This window comes from Nomascus leucogenys, chromosome 15, assembly GCF_006542625.1.
Source record: "Nomascus leucogenys isolate Asia chromosome 15, Asia_NLE_v1, whole genome shotgun sequence".
Lineage (NCBI taxonomy): Eukaryota > Metazoa > Chordata > Mammalia > Primates > Hylobatidae > Nomascus > Nomascus leucogenys.
In genome coordinates this window covers 97,396,399-97,423,139 of record NC_044395.1, presented here as the reverse complement: position 1 = coordinate 97,423,139, position 26,741 = coordinate 97,396,399, and the positions used below count along the sequence as shown (strand labels likewise).

The 26,741-nt window shown below is 36.6% G+C and overlaps 1 long non-coding RNA gene across 1 annotated transcript; it reads right to left on the bottom strand.

The window, feature by feature from the left end:
• Nucleotides 1-15,649: 15,649 nt before the first annotated feature.
• On the bottom strand, nt 15,650-25,866 carry LOC115838649. Its single transcript, XR_004033700.1, has 3 exons — nt 25,809-25,866; nt 17,283-17,287; nt 15,650-15,701 (listed from the first exon to the last, which is right to left on the bottom strand). It is a non-coding gene; the product is annotated as an uncharacterized LOC115838649 (long non-coding RNA).
• Between the last annotated feature and the right edge of the window lie 875 nt (nt 25,867-26,741).

Below are 26,741 nucleotides of genomic sequence, written 5' to 3'. Positions count from 1 at the left end.
TTTTTTTTTTGAGACAGGATCTTGCTCTGTCATCCAGGCTAGAGTGCAGTAGTGCGATCATGGCTCACTGCAGCCTCAAACTTCTAGGTTCAGGTGATCTTCCTGTCTCAGCCTTCTGAGTAGTTGGGATTACAAGCATGTGCCACTATGCCTGGCTAATTTTTTTATTTTAAATTTTGTACAGATGAGATCTCAGTATGTTGCCCAGGGTGGTCTCAAACTCCTGGGCTCGAGCAATTCTCCTGCCTTGGCTTCCGAAAGTGCTGTGATTATGGGTGTGAGCCACCACGCCTGGCCGAGAAAGATGATTTTAAAATGCATGTACTACTTAATTTCAGGCAATCCAAATACAACAACCACAGAATCTCAGACAAAAAACTACATGAGTTTAATATGCAGCAAAATTATTTACTTATTTAATTGAATCTTCATGGAATATTTGCCTCCAGAGTTGAAGTTAAGCAACTAAATGTTATGGAATGAATATAAGAACTACAGTCTAAACAGAGTTCTAGTAACCACTTACCATTTACTAGTAATAGAACTTCAGAAAGTTCTATATTATCTCACTCTAAGTTTTATTGCCTACAAAATGAGTTAATATCTACTACATTGCATGGTTTTTGTGAATGATAATTGAGATCAAGTAAAGTGACTAGTCCTGCATCTACCATAAATAGAGGGTATTCAATGAATAGTAAGCCCATTAACCTTGTATGTGGTTGTCTTGTTTGGGATCCCTGAGAGGTGGACCCTTAGACACAGATTCAAGTGTAAGCAGTTGTTTGGGAGGTGATGGTAGGGAAAGGGAGAAGGGATGCAGAGAATGAGGCTGATAAAGAATGAGTCATCCAGCCACAGGGCTTTGGGAAACTAAATCTCAGTTTCACTGTGGAAATCTGGGTGACAAAGTAGAACGTACCTTAAATTATACCAAAAGAGAAGTGAAGAAGCTGGGCTGTACCTACTCCCCATCTTTCCCGGACAAAGGGGTGCCTAGTGTGGTACAACTCTCTGCCATTTCTGCCTTGTCATATATGCTTGCCTAGGGTGCTCCCCTTGGCCAAAAAAAACAAAAAGTTCTTAAGCACAGAGAGCCACATAAGTTCCCAGTAAATGACCCTCAGAGTTGAGGGAGGTGAGGGCCAAGAGGATGTGGAGAACATCAACAACATCTACTAAAAGAATATGTAGAAAAAATATTTTAAAAATATCCTCTTTTCCAAGATTTACCAAGATTCAGTCCTCATCCCTTTGCCTCTTCTAAATGCCATAGGAACAGTAACCATAAGGGTCTCATTTCCTGATTTATCCCAAGCTTCCTGTACGTAGAAGGTATTTCATAGGTATTTTGATACATTTTATAATACATACTACTTATTCTTTACTTCTTAAGGAAAGTGATGCAGATACATTATTTACATATTATTTCTTTTGATCTTCATTATTTCTCTATTTTCCTTACTTAATGGAGGACAGAAACAAAGAAATTAGAAAAATATACTATATATCTGACTCCCAAATCCATGAGCTTAATTACCATCATAGCACCTTCCTCCTCACTCTCACACCTTTGCAGACCTCCTTCACTTCCTCCTTCTCTTTAGATATCACAGCATGCCTTCAAATTCCCTGTCTCTAAAGTGAAGCCCTTTTCCTCCGCCACAAATTTCTGCTTATGTCAAGGGTATCAGACTCAGATCCTCTGAGTCATCCCTGATTGCTGCTCAACCTCCTCAGTACAATATTCACACGTATATGTATTAGTGTATGCTACCTGTCCTTTAATTGATTCCCTGCTATGTGCTAACAAGATACATGACTTGGATCTTATGAAGAATCCTCTTATGAATATTTGTGAAAGTCCACGTTAATCTGCACATTCATATCTTGAGAGAAAAAACAGTTAAGGAAAACTGCAAATGAACACAAGTAATGCTATATGCAAAAGTAAGATGATAAGATTATAAAATTTTCCAAAGTGTTTCTGTGACTCCCTTTCTTCTGCAGTAGACCCTCTATTTCAAAGTACGATTCCATCTTAAAGAGAAGAAGAATCTGGCTTTTTTTTTTTTTTTTTTTTTTTGCATATCTTGGCTGTTAATGACCCCCTTGGAATCACAGTGAGTAGCTGGAGGTTAGGTTATTCATTACTGCTTTATTGCTGGCTAGAACTGCAAAAGTTCTTAGGAAAGTTTAAGACAAAATCTTTAATTTTTGGCAGTTTCTTCTCAGGCTTAGATGCTGGCGGAACATATTTTTTAAGGCTTTGTGATAATTCTGTAATTGGGAATTTCAGATCCAAAAAAGTCTTTTAAATCCTAAAGACATGAAAATATACAAAGTAACTACTTATATCTCAAATGGAGACAATGTCATCAAGATGAGGATAATGGCGTAATACCATGTTGTACTGGTTGAGCACTTATATCCACAAACAACAGCTATCTATTGTCTCCTATGAAATGAGAATAGCTAGCCATGGTGGATGCAGAGAGAATGAGATGCTCAGAGACATACCCTGGGGGAAGTGAAAGAAGGGAATGCATAGTGATCTCATGTCCTAGATGGAGTTTGAAGCACAAATGGAAATTTTCTACGTGAACTGCTGTCTCTCTCGGCTACTCAGAAGTCATAGAATTATCCGTGAGGTCTGATGGACTCTGCTAAACAAAGGAGGTCATGAATCTGCTGACCATGATAGAGGTCTAATTCCAAGGTCTAATTCTCTGTCTAGAAATTTGTGCCATTTTCTCTAAAATGATGATCAAATGGCTCTTAACAATAGTAAGTATATGATGTATTGATAGAGAATAAGGAAAATCATCCAACATCAAAATGCCCCAGTCAGTCCTAATATGCCTCAGTATTAAGAAATAAATGAAATACACCATAACCCAGGCATTTGCTTAAACAAGACAATTGCCAGACAAGCCTCTAGACCCCCATATTCCTTCAAATCATTTATATTCGTCTCAAATGAAACCATGAGGTGCTTATTTCTGTAGCCCACTGAACTGCAAAGTTTCTACTACAAGGACAGCTTAATTCATATTTATTGTCTTGGAACCTATTCTACACTTTTATTTTCCTTTTTTTTTTAATTTTTTAAAGAAATAAAGACTTACTATGTTGCCGAGCCTGAACTTGAACTCCTGGGTTCAAGTTGTTCTCCCACCTCAGTCTCTTGAGCAGCCAGGACTACAGGTGAGTGCCACCTGGACTGGTGATGTCCTTTTTTAAATATTAAAAGCTATTGCACACAAAATGGCAGTTACAGAGACAAATACATCATATGTTATTTTGCCTACCAACAAAATTAACAAGGCTAGCCTTCTAATATATTGGCTCCAGATATTTTTAGATAAATGAATCATAGATCCAGTTGAAGTCCCCTTCACGGCTCTGCCCCATAAAATTACCTCCTTCCCTCCTCGGAGGCATAACTGTTTTGAAGTTTGTGTGCATTCCTCCTGTCTTTTCTATATATTTTTATATTTATAATTACAATTTAATTATTTTGTCTATTTTTGACTATTTGTACATCTTATTTAAAAGGGACACAGGAAAGTATAATTACACAGCTTGCCTTTTTTTCACTTGACTCTATATTTGGGGACCTATCCAAGTAGATACATTTGGATCTTGTTATCATTTTATCTGATATACAGTATCCCATCCTTCGGATTTCCCAGCATGAAAAGCCTATTCCCATAATAATGTTGATATGGTTTAGATGTCTTATCTTGGTCAGTTCTCATGTTGAAATGTGACCTCCAATGTTGGAGGTGGGCCTACTGGGTAGTGTTTGGGTCACAGGGGCAGATCCCTCGTGAATGGCTCAGTACCCTCCCCACAGTGATAAGAGAATTCTCATTTGATGAGTTTATGTAAAAGCTGGTTGTTTAAAAGAATCTGGTATCACCTCCTCTCTCTCTCTTGCTCCCTCTCTCACCATGTAACATGCTTGCTCCCTCTCTACTTTCTGCCATTATTGTAAGCTTTCTGAGGCTTCACCAGAAGCTGAGCAGATGTTGGTGCTACGCTTGTAGAGCCTACAGAACCATGAGCCAAATAAACCTCCTTTCCTTATAAATTACCCAGCCTCAGGTATTCCTTTATAACAATGTAAAATGGGTTATCACAGAAGTACATTACTGATAAAGCATAATTTTCTATTAAAGGTGTTGCTTCCTTTTTTGTCTTTCTCATTCTTAGGTAAGAATCCTGTCTGTATATACCATTTAGCATAGATAATACATGTTTGCTCACAGTTATCTACTGCATAGAAACTAGAGGATGAAAATTTAAAACCCAGATCTATCTATAGCCACTTATGTTAATATGGATTTGTCATATTCCTATTTTTACCACAGTTTTCTCATCTGCAAAATTAACTGGAATGTTGGGAATAAACCTACAACATTCATAAAAGTCACTTTCCCATTCATTTTCATGCACTACTCTGCTGGGCTGGTGGGCATAAGATTTCAGAACAAATAAAGCAGAAGTGTGTGAAAATGAACAGTGTTTTTAGATAAAATTTTATGGCCCCATTAATGGTTAGAAAATGAAGACTTCTAGGCTTGTTGTTATTTACACTTTAAATAATATAGACAGCTATATCATGCACAGGTGGAATGGAATACAATTCAAAGGGTGATAGAACATACCCCATCTTCACCCCATACAAGCACCCCACAATACCCACCACCTCACCTCCCATCAGCTCTCGAGAAGTCTGAGTTTGTCTTTTCCTAAAGGAATGTTCAGGTATGTCTTGGTGGGCAAAATGGAGTCATGAGATTTTGTGATAGGGTTGCAAGGAAATATTACACCATTTCTGTAAAATCTTGTTGCTTCTGATAGCTTCCCTCCACACCTGTGTGATCTGCCTCCTTGCTTCTTCAGTCCCATGTCCACTGTCAATAATCGTATCTTCTTCTAGTATTGGTTTTCTTTTTCAGTACATCAAGCTTCTTTACAAGACAAAGGTTTTGCTTTTGGCCGATTTGGTCAGCCCCACTGAATCATGCAAATAAGAGGTGAAATGTTCTCTCAGCCTGCAACATTTTTCCCCTGCTCTTCTCCCAGTCAATTCCTACTCATCTTTTCAATCTTAGAAACTAAACTTAAAACTAAGCTAATCTTTCAAATCTTAAAAACTAAACTTAAAAACCAGACTAGAAGTCTAAATTACCCAACTTCAAAACATTTTATGCTCATTAGTAGCACTTAGTGCAATTTTAAATAAATAGTTTTAGTGGAATGATTTGATGTCTTTCTTTTTTATGCAATTCTGTGATGTGTCTAAATCTGACTTTTTAAAAAATGTTTTTAATTGAATAAAATACTTTTTAGGGTCTGTCTATGTTGTCCAGGCTGTCCTCAAACTCCTGGGCTCAAGAGATTTTTCCACTTCAGCCCCCCAGTAGCTGGGATTACAAGTGAACACCACCATGTCTTGCTCTGTGTATTTCTTTATTGCGCTGCCTAGCACAGTGCAGAAAACGGTGCAGAGCAAGCCAGTAGATGCTCAATGAATTTTCACCGAAACCATGAAAGAAACTGCCCTCAAAATGCTGGTCCTATAGTGAACATAGTAGAAAATTATGTGAAAAAGTACAAAAAGAAACCAACTTAACATTCTTTGTTTCTAGATGCAGCTTCTGTGAAATGGTGGACTGAAAATTCACTGTCCTCACTCTTCCCCGCTATTTCTTTTTGGATTGATCATTGGGTGATGCCCAAGATGTTTTTCATTTCAAATAAAAATGAGTTTGTTTTGTTATTTCTTCAATACATTATCAAAATTAGAAGGAGAGGAAAATTAACGAATGTGTCAGATTCCATCCAGAGTGTGTTTTGTTCTATGCTATTTCTAGTCTCCAGCCTTTTGTCTTTTTCTCTCTTGCTACTATGCAGTTGTCACAAAAACAATACGATTTCTCTTGGCACTATTATGTATCTGCCTCTTATTAACTCAATATAGACATCTGAATTTGTGTTAACTCAGCTAAGAAAACCAAATGCATGTATGTATGTATATAGACACACACGCAGAGTGTGTACGTGAATGAGAAAGAGAGAGTTTGCCACTGATAGGGCTTCTATTTTAGATTTCCAAGCTTACAAGACAGTTGTTTTTACAAGTTTTTGTTTTCCTCTCCACTTTTCCAGAGGAAAGATTCTGATCAATCTGTAATCTCTTTTATACTAGCAGCAGAAAAACTCAGTTCGAAGCTCTATGAAATGGTATGATTGACTTTAGCATAAAGGGTCAAATAAAAACCTCACTATAAAAAGTGATTCAGAACTTTATGCATCTGTGATTTTCTACTGCATAAGTTAATAATTAGGTCATTTGTTCTCAAATTTTTGTGTGTATCAGAATCACCTGCAGTGCCTATTAAAATGCAGATTGCCGGGCCACACACTCAGAGTTTCTGATTCAGCATATCTGAGGAGGGGCCAGAGACTGCCTTTCTCATTAGGTTCTCAGGAGATGCTGATGTTAGTCGTTCAGGTTTACACATCGAAAGCAGCTGCATTAAGTAGTTCACAGATAGACATGTTGTTGGGACAAGTGAGCTGTATACTTAAGGTTCATGTTCTCAAAGAAGATCCCTTTGCAATGACAGAGATGGCCATTCTTGATGAACTGCTTAGTAGGATGAACAGAATTCTGGCAATGCTTGACCGAGGACCTGGGAAAATACATATCCCTACCCTACCCAGGAGAGTGGCTTTTAATTATCAAATATTGCTTTGGAAAGTTTTGTGTTTTTTTTTGCCATTTAATAGCCCTATAAACCAGGACAAAATTTGTTTTCCTTTCTGTGCCTCAGTTTCTCAGGTATAAAGTGGAGATAAAAAGATCTATTATCAGTAATTGTAAATTTTCATAAAGTAATGTGGTAAAGACCTCCACATGCTATGTGGAGTACAGTAAGTGAGAACAAATCGTAGTTCCCTTCTCTTACTGAAGATTCATATTGGATAATTCTTAGGACATGTATTTCAGCTTTTTCTTTTGGATACATTCAAGTAAGATAATATTCCAAAAGTGATTCCCCAGATTGGCAATCAATCTGGGCAGATAAGAAAGGAAAAAGGCTTGGAATCTATTTGTGAAGTTGGCCCCATTGAATCATGCAAATAAGAGGTGGAATTTTTTTCAAGGACAAGATGAGGGAAGAAGGGGGACTCCATTACTGGCTTTAGATGTCAACACTATCCCAGAAGCAAGGAGGGCAATTAATAAATAAACCTTCAAATTATTGGAAACGTTGTCTCTGTGGCTAGTAATGTAGGCAGGCTATGTATTTATACCAATATTCCCAGATGGTGTCTTCACAATCTCATAGGAAACAAATGTAGCTTTGGAGAAATAAGCAAGGTACTAAAGAATAGTCTTCCTGTCCTCTAAGGAAGGCATATTGCATGTAAAGACAAAGTCTCTGTTTAATGCTGGAGTCTCCTCATTAGGACTAGTTCTGCCATTGAAGTAATTAAGACGAATTATGGAAATGTTTTTTTCCTGGATTCCAGAATTCTTGGTGCAGAAAAGCAGCTCCTAAAATAATATTTGTATAATTCATTGAATTTATACTGGCCTCTAGAAGAAAATCTTCATGAAAATAAAAATTTTTAAAAAAACACACACAAGGTTCATTCACTGCAAAGCCATAGGGGTAGAATCTGGACTGATTAGATTTTGAATTGCTTTAAATAAATAATATAAAATCTACATTTACAATTTCTTTCATATTACCCTAAGTAGCCCTTTTCTTTTGGAATGTTTTATTTCTGAATTGGCATGTCACATTATAATGAATCATGGTCTTACAGTAATGCCACAAAAACACCTACATTTAGCTGAGGAAAGAAGCTCCTCAATTAAATTAGAAAGTAAATTAAAATCTTTAAATTGATCAAAATTAAAAGAGGTAATAGAAGATAATAAGAGATACTCAATAAAGATTCAAAGCCTATGTTAGGTAGAGAAATATGTCCTATAATTCTACAGACTGAGTTCAAACCTAGTTCCCTGTTTATTAACTATGCAACTAGAACATATGCTTAACTTTTTGGGTCAACTTCCTCATCATCACAGTGGTTTATAGAACACAACTAATAAAATGAATGGCACATAATTTGTGATCTATGTTTTCCCTTTCTCCTAGTATCTCCAAAATTCTGGTAGGATTAAGCTAATTTGTGAGATGGAGTGATTTCAAAAATGCTCAAAGGTTTACCATATGTAATTTCAATGGTGTTCAGATAAAATTTTGTCTACTTAACACTAAATATAAGGTAACTTTTCAAACCCCAGGTGAGTTGAACATAAAATTGCACTCTAACTGCTTATCAGTAAGTAACTTTTCCAGTATTACCATTTTGCTATAAATAACTGTTCTTCAGGGAAACCAACATATATCATCTAAAAGTCATCAGTGACAGAAAGAGAGAAATTATTTCTTAAAAAAAGGGAAAATGACAAACTCACTAATGGCATTACATCAGGTGATGATTTGAAACTGCTTTATCAGTTTGAATTCATAACTCTAATGGAGAAAGGATCAGAGTAAACAAGAATTTAAAATCTTATCTCTGCCTTCTCCAGAGTGCAGAGAACTTGCCCATAAATTCTTAATCATATTCAAAAGGAAGAGTTAAAGTAAATTATATTTTTCTCCCATGTAGGATTTAGCCTGGCTCATTACTGGATTTCCAATCATAGTCACATGACAAGATTTAAAAAAATTTATTTTTTGGTGGCTCAATTCATCAGCCATTGTGATAGACCTCATTTTTCTTCTTTTTAATATTTGATAGTAGAGATTTAGGTGAATAAGTAGAAAAAATGAAATGGTCTTATTTCTTATTGTCCATATCAGTCATTTTACTTATGGTCCAGATGATTTCTGCAACAATAATATCTCATAACGCAATCCCAGAAGCCTATCCAATCACTTTAATGAATTTCCACCAAGTATGAAAAATAATGCCCTTTATGATTAATTTAATGGTCAGAGATATAGTTGTCTGGATTTCTCTCCTAAACTGGCTGGTGTAGCAGCCTCAAACTCCCTCATATAATGAGAAAAAAAATGGAATTAAGCTTGAGAGCCTTGAGCCATATAATGGTTAAATCATATTTCTCTATTTTTCAAATCATGTATCTATAATAGCAAGGGAACTCGGGAAAGAGATAACTAATAAATGAAGGAATATTATGAGATAATAACTACAATTCTCTTTAAAGGTCATCTTTAGATGAGAAAGTATAATGCTCTATTAATATTGCTTGTCATTTAGGACTGGGCATCATTTTCTTAGAGAAATATAACCGCAGATGTCACTTTTCCTCTCTCTCTCTCTCACACACGAAACAGATTAACATCTGACAAAGTGTTAATCTTGAGAAATACCTTGCCTTGTAATGGATTTTTAAAAAGAAAAAAATCATTCTGAATGAGGAAAAATGTTCTATTTCAAGTTACCAAAATTTAGCTCATTTCTCTTTCTTTGGTTTTCTCTGGTTGCTTAATCTCTAAAGAAGATTTTTCAGATCTTTTCATCATAAAACAAGGTGTAACCACATCTTTGTCTTTACTATAAATGACAGTCATGTAGTTACATTTTTTAGAAGTTATACAAATGAATGAAAATCCTTAAGATCTAACATATATTTATAATCAACCAGTTTAACAATTTATTACTTTAAAATTTTATTGTATTTAATAAAGTTGATGCTAAATATGTTAAAAGAAGAAATGAGTAAAATTTCATGAATGTGTTCTATTAGATAAAATAATGCTCGAAAATACAATGTCAAATTATTTGAATCCCATCTATTAGAGAGGGATACTAATATTACTGGTTTGAGTTAGGCAGGGTTAGAATAATTTTAACCTAAACTTATCTGATTTCTAATTCAGTGTGATGCCCCTACACAGCATTGCCTTTGGACGTATGCAAATATTTTTTAGCTGAAAACTGGAATGTCAGACATGTATTAACCAATGTATGTATACTAATTTATTATGCAAAATGATATGAAACAGAGTATATTTTTATTTCTATTTTATGAATGAGAAACCTGAAACTCAAGAAATTTGAAAGTTGAATCACTGTCCTCCAAGTTCATAGAGGTCTTGGTAGAGCTGAACTGTGAACCCAAGTATATCAGACACTAACGTCTGTGTTATTAATCACAGTGTTCTCCTGCTGGCCAATCTGAACAGAGTTGAGCTGAAAACATTGGTTTACAGAAATGTGAGTCCACTTTCATAACTGAGGAAGAGAGGCTGAACTTCAGGCTGCTTTGGCCTGAAGGTTCTGAGATTGGAATTCCGTCCTTGATTTGAGTAATGCCAACCTGAGCTCAGAGTCTTCATTCTTGCTATAGTAGAGATCATCACCCAAATCTAGTAATGAGGGAAGAAACTTTAACTTATTGAGCAAATGACTGTTGGGACTTTTTTAAAAAATGTGCAAATAGGAATATTGTGGAGAGAAGCAACCCAGTTTGGAATTGTTCAATTCTTGTACACCATGCCTCATAGCACAAATTCATATGTCACCCTCACACTGACACACACTACTGAGGGCTCAATTGGAGTAGCTATAGCTAATGACTCACCTACAGCTGGAGGACGCCTGCTCTACACAAAGCACATAAAGACTTTTTACAAACAGAACCCTCCACAAGGCCCCTCAAGGGGGCTCTTCAAGGCTGTAACCTTGAAGACACCATCTGTGTAGTCAACTGGATGTGATCATGACTGACAAAATGCACGCACCATTAATTTCAAATGTGATACTTTGTGTTATAAAACATATATTTTGGATTTTAAGACATCTGCACTCTGATTACAAATATAAAAAAATTGTTATAAAAGTTGGAGAAAAACAGAAAAGCATGAATAGGAAAAGAAAGCCACATCATCTACATATAACAACTGCTAGCAAGTTAATATCTGTCTTTCCTGTATATGTGTTCATCTATGTGTGTGTACAAGTATATTTGTTTACAGCCCCATAAAAGTTGAATCATATTTACACATTTGATTGAAACTTCATTTTTCAATGAATTAATATATTGGTAATATTTTTAAATATTCTCCTACAAAATAATTTTATTGTTATATATCACTTATATTAAATAATATATAAGTAGCAATACATTGATATTTAGACAATATTATTCTTATATTTTGGTAAGTAATATATCATTTTTATCTAATAATTTTGTAAGTATTAAACAATATATTATTTACTATTTCCCTTAGTGTTGAACATAAACTATTTTTTATTATGTAAAATAATAATCTATGAACACTCTGGTAAATAGAATTTTATGGATGTCCATAAATATGTCTTCTTATAATTATATTTTTCATATTTCAGTCTGGCTCAGAGTAGGTACCTGATAAACACATATATACTCCTATTAAATTGTGAATGTAATACATAATATTAAGACAATAATCTAAGAACTGTTTGTGTCACATTTGGTGCAAAGACCACAGACCCCTCAAGGAACTATACATGATTATTCTTAGGCTCACTCAAAATTTAATAATAACTTAGTTTATTTGATGTGCATGATTGTCTACATCCTGTTCACTAACACTAGTTTCCTAGTATATTTACATAGCTTCTTAGCATTCATCTGTGTGCCTCATTCACATCTTCCTTCTAAAAAAAAAAATCACACCTCACTTGAGAACCTTTTTTTCTTCCTTTTCTCCATTTTAACATTTTAAATAAAATTGTCTATTTTCATCAGATACTGATTCTATGCTTAATTAGCCAGTAGATAAGTACTTAATTGAGATGTTAATATGTGACTAGCACTATAATGTATAGTATGAAAAAATACTACATTAGTATAGTTCTGTGTGAGTTGAATATATGCAGTCTCTATCATCAAATAATTGACATATGTTAGGCAATATGATGGCTCAGATTTCAGATTAAGAGGGAGATAAACAGTATAGGCTAAAGTAATTGAAAAACATTCATAAAAGTGCTAGGACTTGATAAAATCTTGGAAAAAAATGAGTGAAATTTGAAGGAAAAAAAAGAAGACCATGTCAGACCAAAGGAAAAACTTAAGGAAAGGCACTATAAATGACCATATTTATAGATTTAAGATACTATGTTAGGGAGTAGTAAGAAAGTATTCACTATATAGAATAGAAGCCAAGTCTAGAGAGTCTCTCAAAAGAAAATTTGAGGGCAAGAAGAAGGGGTCATATGATAAAATATATTTCAGTGACTCTCATAAGCCAAAGTGGTGTTTCTCCAAAGCTTCCATTTCTCAGAACACATAGAAAATGGCATTTGTACAGCACGGCATGGAGAGGAAAGAGATGAAGATATGCATGGATGGAGGTGATAGTCCTGTGGGGTCCAGCTGCTCAGGCCCACCTGCTTGCCCTAAAGGCAGAGGGGATGAATAGTCTCAGCACATCTGAATCATCAAATCAGGAGAAGCCCATGTGGAAGCTCTGGACTAGAACATATTAAACAATCTAGGGTTGGTCCAAATTTGTGTTCTCCTATCCTCAAGGGAAAAACTTTAATAAAATAGAGAATTTGGGGTAATAAAATTGTGGACATAAAGGATCTGTCTGACAGATGATCAGAGACAATGGATTTTGTTTCGTCAGTTGAGCTTTTAGCAATCTTTAAAACAAATGCTACCAGTCTTTTTCATTTAGTATAGAGACTTCTGTTTACACCATATATTGTCTATATAACTTGTCATGTAGTCAGATGGTTTTCTGTGGAAGTAGTCAATGATATAGGCACTGATAAATTGAGTGATTGGTTAATGTGATCACTCAATGTGATCTCTGATCCAAAAATGTGGAAGCAAAAAATATGTTCATGTCAGGGTCATGATAAGATCACTAATGCTATCAATAGAACAAAATCTATTCATCCATTATATGGAATCTAGCAAATTCTTGAGTAGTCTCTGTCAATACTAAGGAGAATTCCATAATAAAATTCAATGAGAATTTTCAGCATCTCATCTTAACCTTTTATCTTAAATATGTGGAAAAACAGAATCAATGAGGTGACGTTATATTTTCAAGGTGACCGAGTGAATATAATATCCAAGACAGAGCTAGAAATCAAGTTTCTTTATTCCAGTCCAGGACCCTTGATAGAATACCACACTGACCTACTGGCAATTTTATGTAAATATTAGAATACAATTTAGTCAGATCCCAAAAGTTTTGCCAAGTCATCACATTCCCAAAGGTTTAGTTGAAGCCAGTGTAATTTCACCCTTCTTTCTTTATCAGGTTCTATAAGAATAAAAGCAAAATATATCACCTAGCTATCAGTGTGTTACAAGCCAACCCAAAAATAATAGTTAGAAACAACTATTTATTTAGCTCATACTTTTGTGTGTCAGTAACTTGGATGGAGCTCAAATGGGTGGTTTTTCTCATTCTAGGTGTAGTTACTTATGTATCTGTGATCAGGTACTGGGTCAGCTGGAGGCTGATCGATCTAAGATGGCTCAGCTAGACTGGCTCATCTTGGTCCCACGTGGTCTTTTATCCTTCAGCAGACTAGACTGATTCTGATAACATAGTGACTGGGCAGAATTCTCAGGGAGATAGTGAAACCATCCAAGACCTCTTATGGCTTAGGCACATAACTAGCACAATATCGCTTTTATTACAACTTGTTGAATAGAGCAAGTCATAAGACTAGCTGGTATTCAAATGGAGGATAATAGATTCTACATCTTAATGACAGGTAATGTAAGTCAGATGTTAAGGGCATGGATACACACAGAGGAAGATCAGGGCCTCTTTGCAAACAATTTCCACAAAGAGAAGAGATTTTCATAAATTTCTTGCTGCATTTGCAACATTGGAAATAAGGTGGATTAGAAGTTGAAACCAGTGCTTCCATTCCATATTAACCTAAGCCTTGTGATAATAGGATCAATATCCTTAAATGTATACCTTCAAGTATAAAAACAGACTGGGAAAAATCATTTTTGATGAAAAAATATATCAGCAATATGGGCAATTGTGAATAGACATTAAAACCAACAAAGCACAAATGGAAGTAAAAATATCTGAGACATATTCTTTCTACATCTTTGCCCACATCTTTCTGGTCTGCTTTGCTGGTTGCATTTTCGCCACCACTCCTGCAAAGTTTGGCTGCCATAGGAGTCTGTCCTTAGAATTTTCCCCTTTGTTTTTATACTCTCAAACTAGATGTCATCAATCCCATCACCTTGAATATCACAAATATGCTGATGGCTGTCAAATTTAATTTGCATTGAGAGCTTTCTTCTAAACTCCAGATTTTTAAGGAACTGCCTAACCAACATTTCCATTGTCCATTCAAATTCATCATGCCCTAATCTACTGAATCGTTTGCACTAAAATAAAATATCTTCCAAACTCTTTAAAATCAAGATTAATGATACTACTGGTATCCATCCAATGTTCAGGTAAAAACTAGTTGTTTCCCAAATTCCTTATAGTCATCCATCAATTTTCTTGTTTAGTTTCTAATTCCAAAATACATGTCAAATCTGAACACAGTGTTCAGTCCAACCAACATTGCCCTTATCTGCAATAGCCTCCTTCTGTTCTCCTAGCTCCTAGAGCCTATCCTCCACAGAGCAGTCAGAATGAGCTTTTAAGAAAGTACAATAGACTATGTCACTATGCCCGGGTAATTTTCATATTTTTAGTAGAGACGGGGTTTCACCATGTTGGCCAGGCTGGTCTTGAACTCCTGACCTCAAGTGATCTACCCACCTCTGCCTCTCAAAGTATTGGGGTACAGGCATGCGCCACCGTGCCCAGCCCTATTTATCAATTTATCTGTCAATGGACATTTGGTCTTCTTTCTGTCTTTTGGCTATTGTGAATAATGCTGCTGTGATTACTGGTGTACAAATAGCTGTTTGAATCCCTGCTTTCTTTTTTTTTCTTTTTTTTTATTATACTTTAAGCTTTAGGGTACATGTGCACAATGTGCAGGTTTGTTACATATGTTATACATGTGCCATGTTGGTGTGTGCACCCATTAACTCGCCATTTAGCATTAGGTATATCTCCTAATGCTATCCCTCCCCCGTCCCCCAACCCCACAACAGGCCCCAGTGTGTGATGTTCCCCTTCCTGTGTCCATGTGTTCTCATTGTTCAATTCCCACCTATGAGTGAGAACATGCGGTGTTTGGTTTTCTGTCCTTGCGATAGTTTGCTGAGAATGATGGTTTCCAGTTTCATCCATGTCCCTACAAAGGACATGAACTCACCATTTTTTATGGCTGCATAGTATTCCATGGTGTATATGTGCCACATTTTCTTAATCCACTCTATCATTGATGGACATTTGGGTTGGTTCCAAGTCTTTGCTATTGTGAATAGTGCCGCAATAAACATACGTGTGCATGTGTCTTTATAGCAGCATGATTTATAATCCTTTGGGTATATACCCAGTAATGGGATGGCTGGGTCAAATGGTATTTCTACTTTTAGATCCCTGAGGAATTGCCACATTGACTTCCACAATGGTTGAACTAGTTTACCGTCCCACCAACAGTGTAAAAGTGTTCCTATTTCTCCACATCCTCTCCAGCACCTGTTATTTCCTGACTTTTTGATGACCACCATTCTAACTGGTGTGAGATGGTATCTCATTATGGTTTTGATTTGCATTTCTCTGGTGGCCAGTGATGATGAGCATTTTTGCATGTGTCTTTTGGCTGCATAAATGTCTTCTTTTGAGAAGTGTCTGTTCATATCCTTCACCCACTTGTTGATGGGGTTGTTTGTTTTTTTCTTGTAAATTTGTTTGAGTTCATTGTAGATTCTGGATATTAGCCCTTTGTCAGATGAGTAGATTGCAAAAATTTTCTTCCATTCTGTAGGTTGCCTGTTCACTCTGATGGTAGTTTCTTTTCCTGTGCAGAAGCTCTTTAGTTTAATTGGATCCCATTTGTCAATTTTGGCTTTGTTGCCATTGCTTTTGGTGTTTTAGACATGAAGTCCTTGCTCATGCTTATGTCCTGAATGGTATTGCCTAGGTTTTCTTCTAGTGTTTTTATGGTTTTAGGTCTAACATTTAAGTCTTTAATCCATCTTGAATTAATTTTTTATAAGGTGTAAGGAAGGGATTGAGTTCCAGCTTTCTACACATGGCTAGCCAGTTTTCCCAGCACCATTTATTAAATAGGGAATCATTTCCCCATTTCTTGTTTTCATCAGGTTTGTCAAAGATCAGATAGTTGTAGATATGTGCCATTATTTCTGAGGGCTCTGTTCTGTTCCATTGGTCTATATCTCTGTTTTGGTACCAGTATCATGCTGTTTTGGTTACTGTAGCCTTGTAGTATAGTTTGAAGTCAGGTAGCGAGATGCCTCCAGCTTTGTTCTTTTGGCTTAGGATTGACTTGGCAATGCAGGCTCTTTTTTGGTTCCATATGAACTCTAAAGTAGTTTTTTCCAATTCTGTGAAGAAAGTCATTGGTAGCTTGACGGGGATGGCATTGAATCTATAAATTACCTTGGGTAGTATGGCCATTTTCACGATACTGATTCACAGCTACTTGGGAGGCAGAGGCAGGAGAATTGCTTGAACCCAGGAAGTGGAGGTTGCAGTGAGCCAAGATCGCACCACTGCATTCCAGCCTGGGTGACAGAGCGAGACTGCCTCAAAAAAAAAAAATGATAAATAGAATGTTGTATATACATGCAATAGAATATTATTCAGCCTTAAGAAAGAATTCTCGGGCATGCTACAACATAGATGTACCTTGAGGATACTATGCTAAGTGAAAGAAGTCAGACACAAAAGGACAAATATTGCATAATTCCACTTATATGAAGTACCTAGAATAGGCAAATTCATAGAGCCAGAAAGCTGATTGGTGATTGCCAGAGATTAAGGAGAGGGGAAAATGGGGAATTAATATTTAATGGCTACAGAGTTTCAGTTTGGGGATGAAAAAATTCTGGAGATAGTAATAGCCATGCAACATTATGAATGTACTTCTGAATTGTCCATTCAAAAATGCTTAATATGGTAAATTTCATGTTATATATATTTTACCATAATTAAGAAAAAAAAAAAAAGAAAGTACAATAGACAATGTCATTTTCCTGCCTTAACATCACTAGTGGTACCCCCAGTATAATTAGATTAAAAATTAAACTCTTTACTTACTACAACAACTTAAATGGTTTCGCTTAACTTGAACCTTGACTTCATGTCCACTTCATCTCTACTCTCCCTTTTGTTGTTCCATCCAAGTCTTTATAAACGTGCTGTTCCTTCCATTTTAAATATTCCACATGGTGTAAAATCTGTTTATTCTGCATGGCTGCCTTCTCTTCATTTGGGTGCCAACTCAAATGGAATAGTATCAGGAGGTTAATCTGAGACCTTAGCTACCCTAAGCAGAACAACCCCACCCCAGTTACTCTACCATATGGCATTTTTGTATTTTCATCTTAGCAGTAAAAAATAATTGAAATTCCTCTCTCTCTCTCTTTTTTTTTTTTTTTTTTTATTTGAGACAGGATTTTGCTCTGTCACCCAGGCTGGAGTGCAGTGGTGCTATCACAGCTCACTGCAGCCTCAAACTCCTGGGCTCAAGCAATCCTTCTGCCTCAGCTTCCTGAGGAGCTTGGACCACAAGTATGTACCACCATGACTAGTTTATTTTATTTTATTTTATTTTATTTTATTTTATTTTATTTTATTTTATTTTAGTAGAGAAAAGTTCTCACTATGTTGCTCAGGCTGGCCTCAAACTCCTGACCTCAAGCAATCCTCCACCTCAGCCTCTGATATTGTTTGGCTGTGTCCCCACCCAAATCTCACCTTAAATTCCCACATTTTGTGGGATGGACCCAAGGGGAGATAATTGAATCATGGGTGCAGATCTTCCCTGTGCTATTCTCATGGTAGCGAATAAGTCTCACAAGATTTGATGGTTTTAAAAATGGGTCTCACTGCACAAGCTCTCTCTTTGCCTGCTGCCATCCACATAAGATGTGACTTGCTCCTTCTTGTTTCCCACCATGATTGTGAGGCTTCCCCAGCCATACGAAACTGTATATCCAATTAAAGCTCTTTATTTTGTAAATTGCCCAGTCTCAAGTATGTCTTTATCAGCAGCATGAAAACAAAATAATGCAGTAAATTGGTACCAGTAGAGTGGGGCATTGTTGAAAAAATACCCAAAAGTGTGGAAGAAACTTTGGAACTAGGTAACAGACAGAAGCTGGAACAGTTTGGAGGGCTCAGAAGAAGACAGAAAAATGTGGGAAAGTTTGGAACTTCCTAGAGACATGTTGAATGGCTTTGCCCAAAATGCTGACAGTGATATGAACAATAAGGTCCAGGCTGAGGTAGTCTTAGGTGGAGATGGGAACTGGAGCAAAGGTGACTCTTGTTATGTCTTAGCAAAGAGACTGGCAGCGTTTCGCCCCTGCCCTGGAGATTTGTGGAACTTTGAACTTGAGAGAGATGATTTAGAATATCTGGTGGACGAAATTTCTAAGCAGCAAAGCATTCAAGAGGTGCCTTGGGTGCTGTTAAAGGCATTCAGTTTTATAAGGGAAGCAGATCACAAAAGATGAAAAATTTGTAGCCTGACAATGTGACAGAAAAGAAAAACTCATTTTCTGAGGAGAAATTCAAGCTGGTTACAGAAATTTGCATAAGTAACGAGAAGCGGGATGTTAATCACCAAGACAATGGGGAAAATGTCTCCAGGGCTTGTCCCAGGACATCATGGCAGCCCCTCCCATCACAAGCCAGGATGCCTAGGACAAAAGGGTTTCTTGGGCCAGGCCCAGGATCCCTGTGCTATGTGCAGCCTAGGGAGTTGTTGCCCTGCATCCCAGCCACTCCAGCTGTGAATAAAAGGGGCCAAGGAACAGCTCAGCCTATTGTTTCAGAGGGTGGAAGTCCCAATCCTTGGCAGCTTCCATGTGGTGTTGAGCCTGCCGGTGCACAGAAGTCAAGAATTGAGGTTTGGGAACCTCCACCTAGATTTCAGAAGATGTAGGGAAATGCCTGGATGCCCAGGCAGAAGTTTGGTGGGGCTCTCATAGAGAACCTCTGCTAGGGCAGTGCAGAAGGGTAATGTGGGGTCTGAGCTCCCACACAGAGTCCCTACTGGGGCACTACCTAGTGGAGCTATGAAAGGAGGGCCACCGTCCTCCAGGCTGCAGAATGGAAGATGTACTGACAGCTTGCACCATGCACCTGGAAAAGCCACAGACACTCAACATCAGTCTGTGAAAGCAGTTGGAAGGGAGGCTGTACCTGCAAAGCCACAGGGGCAGAGTTGCCCAAGACCATGGGAACCTACCTCTTGCATCAGTGTAACCTAGATGTGAGATATAGAGTCAAAGGAGATCATTTTGGAGATTTAAGATTTGACTGCCCTGCTGGATTTTGGCCTTGCATGGGGCCTGTAGCCTACCCCTTTTTTTTATCCAATGTCTCCCATTTGGAACGGCTGCATTTATCCAATGCCTGTACCCCCATTGTATCTAGGAAATAACTAACTTACTTTTGATTTTACAGGCTCATAGGCAGAAATGACTTGCCTTGTCTTGGATGAGACTTTGGACTATGACTTTTGATTAATACTGAAATGAGTTAAGACTTTGGGGCACCATTGGAAAGGCATGATTGGTTTTGAAATGTGAGGACATGATATTTGGGAGGGGCCGGGGCAGAATGATATGGTTTGGCTGTGTCCCCACCCAAATCTCATCTTGAATTCCCAGGTGTTGTGGGAGGGACTGTGGTGGGAGATAATTGAATCATGGGTACAGATGTTTCCCATGCTGTTCTTGTGATAATGAATAAGTTTCATGAGATCTTATGGTTTTAAAAACGGGTCTCCCTGCACAAGCTCTCTCTTTGCCTGCTGCCATCCACATAAGATGCAACTTGCTCTTCCTTGCCTTTTGCCATGATTGTGAGGCCTCCCCAGCCACATAGAACTGTAAGTCCAATTAAACCTCCTTATTTTGTAAATTACCCAGTCTCAGATATGTCTTTCTTAGCAGCATGAAAACAGACAAATACAGCCTCCCAAATGCCTGGAATTACAGGCATGAGCTACCATGCCCAGCCTTTTCTCTCTATTTATTTATTTTTATTGTCTATCTTTCTCTCCTAGAATATAACTTCATGATGACAAAATCATGTTGTTCACTACTGTTCTCATAAGAGATGCTTGCTAAATATTTGTTAACCTCTAATGACCTACAAAAATCTACTTACTGAAATACATAGGGCAAACTCTTTTGACTGCTTCCCATGCCCCTCCACTGGCTCAGTAGAAATTTATTATCTCTAAGACTAACTTTTTAATTTTGTTTTGTTTTGCAGGAGAATACTTTAATGATTGTTGACTTCTAAAGGTCTATTAGGCTCTGAGTAACTTAAGGCTAAACTTAAGAACTTTATGCCTAATCACTGAATGATTAATAATTCAAGCTAGATTTCTATGACCCTAATTCTCAACGCAACTACTGCCCTAAAATATTTGTTAAACTACTGATTATTAAATCTCATAGTAAAAGAAGTAAACCTAGAAATCAAGAAAATATTGAATAAAGGTAACTCTCTTAAAATGTCCAAATTATTTAATCAGAAGTTTTGCTTTCTTATTTTTCAGACCAGGACAGAATTCAATCTTTCATGTCTCTTGAGGTCACCATCGGTACTTCTCTCCTCTCACTACTTTGAAAATGACTACAAATATTAGAAAAACACAGGGTAATTTATATGAATAAATATGCAGATATTTGGCAAAATGATTAGATAAATTTATATGTCTAAGTTAAACTATCTTTTAAATTAATATGTTTTTTAGATATTATAATTATCCTGTCTAAAAATAATTAATGTGAATTATCCTAGGACCCTGGAAGCTAGCCTAAATGCCCAAAAAACCAAGGGGAAGGAAAAAAAAAGTAAATAACCCAATGTGGTATGTTTTTTAAACTCAAGGCTGCCAAAAAATACACAGCAACCTAGTTTTGGACTGAATTTAATAGATTATAAATTTTTCAGATGGCAATTAACCTTAGTAAAATATTTCTATCTACCTTAAATGTCTTAGTCACTTGTTCTGAATATAAAATAACTTACTACAGATATTAACTAACTGCTTCCTTGTTCAGTGTAGCATGAAAAATTTAACACCCCAAATATTTTCTCCTTTATAAATTTGTGAATGTAATAGTTAAGACTGTGCTGTATTTTTGTTCATTTGAAAATGGATACTATACAAAGAGGTACTGAATATTTTTTTCTATAAGAAGCTAAAGAAAATGCTATGTTTATAGTTGACAGTACCCAAATCTGATTCAGTTCAAATACTTGTCATACTTGTGAAGACTGGACACAGGCAGAATGCTTTCTGCCTTGTGACTTTTTCTAACCTGTAAGATTTACTGAAAAACTCATAAAATAGCTTATATTTCCTGAAGCTTTGCTTTGTGATCATTTCATTATCTGGATGATATCATTACAATTTTGCTTTCCTTTTAGATATAAAATCATGCTACACTTCTCTGACACAATGAAAAAAAAATCTAGCAATATTGAACTTCACTTCTGGGTTTCCAAGATTAGCACATTGCAAAGAGTGAACCAAATCTACTTCGTCAATAAGATGCCAAGGTTCTTGTCATGGTGAGCATATTAAAAAGGATGATTCTGAAGAAAATGTGTCTGTAAACATTTGGCATAACCTTAAAATACATTACAAAAACAGTCCTGAAAAAGAAAACAGAAAAGAGGCAACCCATCAAAAAAGTAACAGATATTTTCTCTATAAAAGGAAGACAAGGAATTCAATTTATGGCCATGGTGTAGTTACAAGAAATGAATTTACTCTACTAGCCTACACAACTAGAAAACCAGACAAATATTAATCAACTGTTCTCAAACCTTGGACAATGGACTTATGGGACTATGATACCAAAGGGAAGGAAAATAAAATGGGCTTTGTAGATGTTCCAGATTACTGTATGGCCTGAGGGAAGATCCCAGGCTGTAGAGTAGGGAGAGGGAGCCCAAATAGAACTCAGAAGTCTCATTGTGTGAAAGAGAAAAAAGTAAGTGTTCATGGGGGAGAAAGTGACTAGAATTTGTGGGACAGAGTGCTGAAAAGAAGAGAATTGCCCAGATAACTCTGTAGATACACAGAAGAGTCTCCCGAAGTCTTTACCTTAGTATTTATCTGTGTATAAGTGAAAGGAAACTAGCTGAGGATAAGAAAAGAACTACTGGAAAGGAGAAGGCAGAATAATATCCAGGGTTCACACAAGGCTAGAAATAATTTGCTTTTCCCTGACCGGGTAGAAATGCTTCCTATCATATGGGGCATCCGGTAAAGTTCTCAGAAAGAAATACCTTATGTTTGGAGCTCAGTTAGATCTAGACTAATAAAACAGTCTGAACCCACCTTAAAAGAACCTAAAAGCAAGTCTCAAAAGGAGCAATTCGAACCCAAATAACTTTACTGTGTACCAGGAAATAATCAAATACTATTGAAAAAAAAACACAATCCAACATTCTACAATGTAAAATTATACACAGTATCCTGCATCCAGTGGAAAAATTTTCACGCGTGCAACAAAGCAGGATATTATCACCCACGGCAGGAGAAAAAAGTCAATAGATACATATCCATAAATGACAGAGATTGTAAAAATACTAGACAAGTGTATTAACCAGGGTCCTCTAGAGGGACAGAACTAATAGGATAGATGTGTATATAAAGGGGAGTATATTAAGGAGTATTGACTAACACGATCACAAAGTGAAGTTCCACAATAGGCCATCTGCTAGCTGAGGAGCAAGTCTGAGTTCCAAAACCTCAAAAGGGGGAAGCCAACAGTGCCACCTTCAGTCTGTGATCGCAGGTCCAAGATTCCAAAAGCTGAAGAACCTGGAATCTGATGTTTGATGACAGGAAGCATCTAGCATGGGAGAAAGAGGTAGGCCAGAAGAATAAGCCAGTATAGTCTTTCCACGTTCCCCTGCCTGCTTTTATCGGAGCCACGCTGGCAGCTGATTAGGTGGTGCTCACCCAGATTGAGGGTGGGTCTTCCTCTCCCAGTCCACTGACTCAAATGTTATATCCCCACTAAAATTCTCACATGTTCATAAGGGAATAAGTATGATCACTGCAACATCACACATGGTATCAAAGAGTAGGAAGCAGTCTGGGTTTCCTCTAAGAGAGTGGTAGGTAAAGTATGGTGGACGCACTATGCAATCACAAAGTACAATAGATTCAAGTACGCAGGGAAAATGAGCAAATATTAAAAATACAGGCTGGGCACTGTGGCTCATGCTTGTAATCCCAGCACTCTGGGAGGCCGAGGTGGGAGGATCACCAGGTCAGGAGATCAAGAACATCCTGGCTAACACAGTGAAACCCGTTCCTACTAAAAATACAAAAAAATTGGCCAGGCATGGTGGTGGGTACCTGCAGTCCCAGCTACTCAGGAGGCTGAGGCAGGAGAATCGCTGGGAGGCAGAGGTGGCAGTGAGCTGAGATCACACCACTGCACTCCAGCCTGGACGACAGAGCAAGACTCTGTCTTAAAAAACAAACAAACAAACAAAAAACATAATGCTGAATTTAAAAAAATAAGAAATAGAATGAGATCTACAAAACAATTTTCTGTTAGTTATATGCAATAAGATAATAATATATTTTACAAGGGACCATACAATAAAATGCACATGGAACATGTAAGAATATTTGAGGGGAAAGGGAATGGAATTGATCTAGGTGTTAAATATGAATAATTAGAAAAAAGAAACAATAAAGGGCTTTTGCAAGGGCAAGTTACAATAATGTGCCTTGAACTCAGGAGTATGATTAGTTCAATACTGTCTAGCTGATGTCAAAAAAAGAAAAACAAAGAGAAAAAACTCAATATAGAAGGTAAGATCACAAAGGTGAAAGGTGTAACAGCTATATGAACATCAAGTGGAAAAAGTAGAGTGCTTTGTTTCATTTTTTCTAACATACTTTTGCAAATAGGCCCAGAGATCCAGCAGTGAAAAATGAATGAGGCTCTGTGAATAAAATATCGTGTTATAAAAATAAAGCTGCTTTACTTCTACTCTGATTTCTGGGCAGGGTCACAATGCAAAGATAAATATGATTCTGTCATTTGTCCAGAATAAGTCTATATAAAATTTCCCAATTTAGAACTGGAAGGAAATTCAGGGATCGCTTAGCTCAAACATCTCAATTTTAAACAACATGGAAATAGTTGGCCACCATTCGTAAGTGACTTGCATAAAATATACACTAGGTGAGTAGAATAATTGGGCCTAGAATCCCATTTTCTGCCCTGTTCCATGAGGTCCCCCCTTCTCTTTTGCCCCACTGAACTCATCACCGACTTGAAGAACACACCAGATGTGGAGGAGGCCACACTACAAACTATGGTGACAAAACACTCAAAGACCCAAATAAAATTATGCCTCAATCTGAAGCCTTTGGAATGAGTTTTCCCATGTACTTGATTTGGGGTTGCTTTTATTAAAAACACGCTTTTGGTTTCAATACTTACTAATGAGATCATATCTTTCTTTAAAAGATTAGCACTCATTTTTTTGCCTCAATAAAAAATTTGAAAAAAATTAAATTACATTACTTTGAACAAAATATTTCATGATCCTAATTTGAAGCATGAAGTTATTTATGGTCACAGGTAAAGAAAATACAGAAGATTCTGTCAGATCATTTCTTATCCCAAAGACATAACCTGGAAGTTGTGTCTTGTTACCTTATTTCTAGAAAGCTTATGTTTATTACTGTTAAAACATTCTTACAATTAATTATGTACATTAAGTAAATTAATCTCTCTTCTGGGTCAATCTTCGATTGTAGAATTTATATCACTTTTTGTCCTTGTCTTCCAAGATACTGTTTCCATTTTGTACTGTACATCAATAATGCAATATTATGCAGTGCTTGTTCTATTTATTATATCCGATGTAGATTTAATTTTTTTATACTTTTTATTTTTTCAACTTTGATTATAAATTCAGAGGACACATATGTAGAATTGTAGCAAAGACAAAAGACATATTGCATGACACTGAAGTTTAGAGTATGAATGAATCTGTCTCCAGAGTAGTAAGCATAATACCCAATAGGTAGTTTTTCAGCCCTTGCACCCCTCTGGCCCTTCTCCCTCTAGTAGTCCCCAGTATCTATTTTTCTCATATTGATATCCATGTATACTCAATGTTTAGTTTCCACTTATAAGTGTGGACACGTGGTAACTGGTTTCCTGTTTCTGTATTAATTCATGCTTAGAGTAATAGCCTCCAGCTGCAACCATTCTGGTACAAAAACATGATTTTTTTTCTTTATTATGGCTGTAGAGTATTCCATGGTGTATATGCACCACATTTTTGTTATCCAATACAGAGTTGGGTTTATTCCATGTCTTTCTATTGTAAATGGTGCTGCAATGAACAAACAAGTGCATGTCTTTTGGACAGAATGACTTATTCTCAATTGGGTATACACACAGCAATGAAATTGCTGGATCAAATGGTAGTTCAACTCATTTCTTTGAGAAATCTCCAAACTGCTCTCTACAGTGTCTGGACTAACTTACATTCCCACTGGCAGTGTATAAGTGTTACCCTTTCTCTGCAACCTCACCACCATCTGTTTTTAGACTTTTTAACAAAGGCAATTCTAACTGATGTGACATGATATCTCACTGTGGTTTTGATTTGCATTTCTCTGGTGATTAGTGAGGATGATCATTGTTTGATATGTTTGTTGGCTGCTTGTATGTCATCTTTTGAGAAATGTTGGTAAATGTTCTTTGTCCATATTTTAATGGGGTTATTTGGCTTTTGCTTTTTGAATTGTTCATGTTCCTTACAAATTCTGGATATTAAGCCTTTGTCAGAGGCATAGTTTGTGAATATCTCCTCCCATTCTGTAGGTTGTCTGTTTACTCCCCTGATAGCTTCTCTTGCTGTGCAGAAACTGAAGAGTTTTATTAGGATTCACTTGTCAATTTTTGTTTTTGTTGCAATTGTTTTGGAGGACCTACACAAATTCTTTACCAAGGTCAAAGTCAAGAAGGGTATTTCCAAGGTTTACTTCTAGGATTTTTATACATTGAGGTCTACAGTTGAGTCTTACATGTCTTGAGTTAATTTTTATATATAGTGAAAGAGAGAGGTCTAGTTTTATTCTGCATATGGCAAGCCACCTATCCCAGCACCATTTAATGAATAGGAAGCCTTTTCCCCATTGCTTACTTTTGTCAGCTTTGTCAAAGATCAGATGGTTGTAAGGCTGTGGCTTTATTTCTGGGTTCTCTATTCTGTTCCATTGGTCTGATTTTTTTACCAGTACCATGTTGTTTTAGTTATAGTAGTCTTATAGTATACTTTGAAACCAGATAATGTGATGCTTCTAGCTTTGCTCCTTGTGCTTAGGAATGCTTTGGCTATTTAGGCTCTTTTTAGGTTCCATATGAGTTTCAGAATAGTTTTTTTCTAATTCTGTAAAAAAATTATATTGGTAATTTGATAGGAATAGTATTGGATCTGTAAATTGCCTTGGCCATTTTAATAGTACTGATTCTTTCTATCAGCATGGAATGTTTTTTCTACTTGTTTGAGTCATCTCTGATTTCT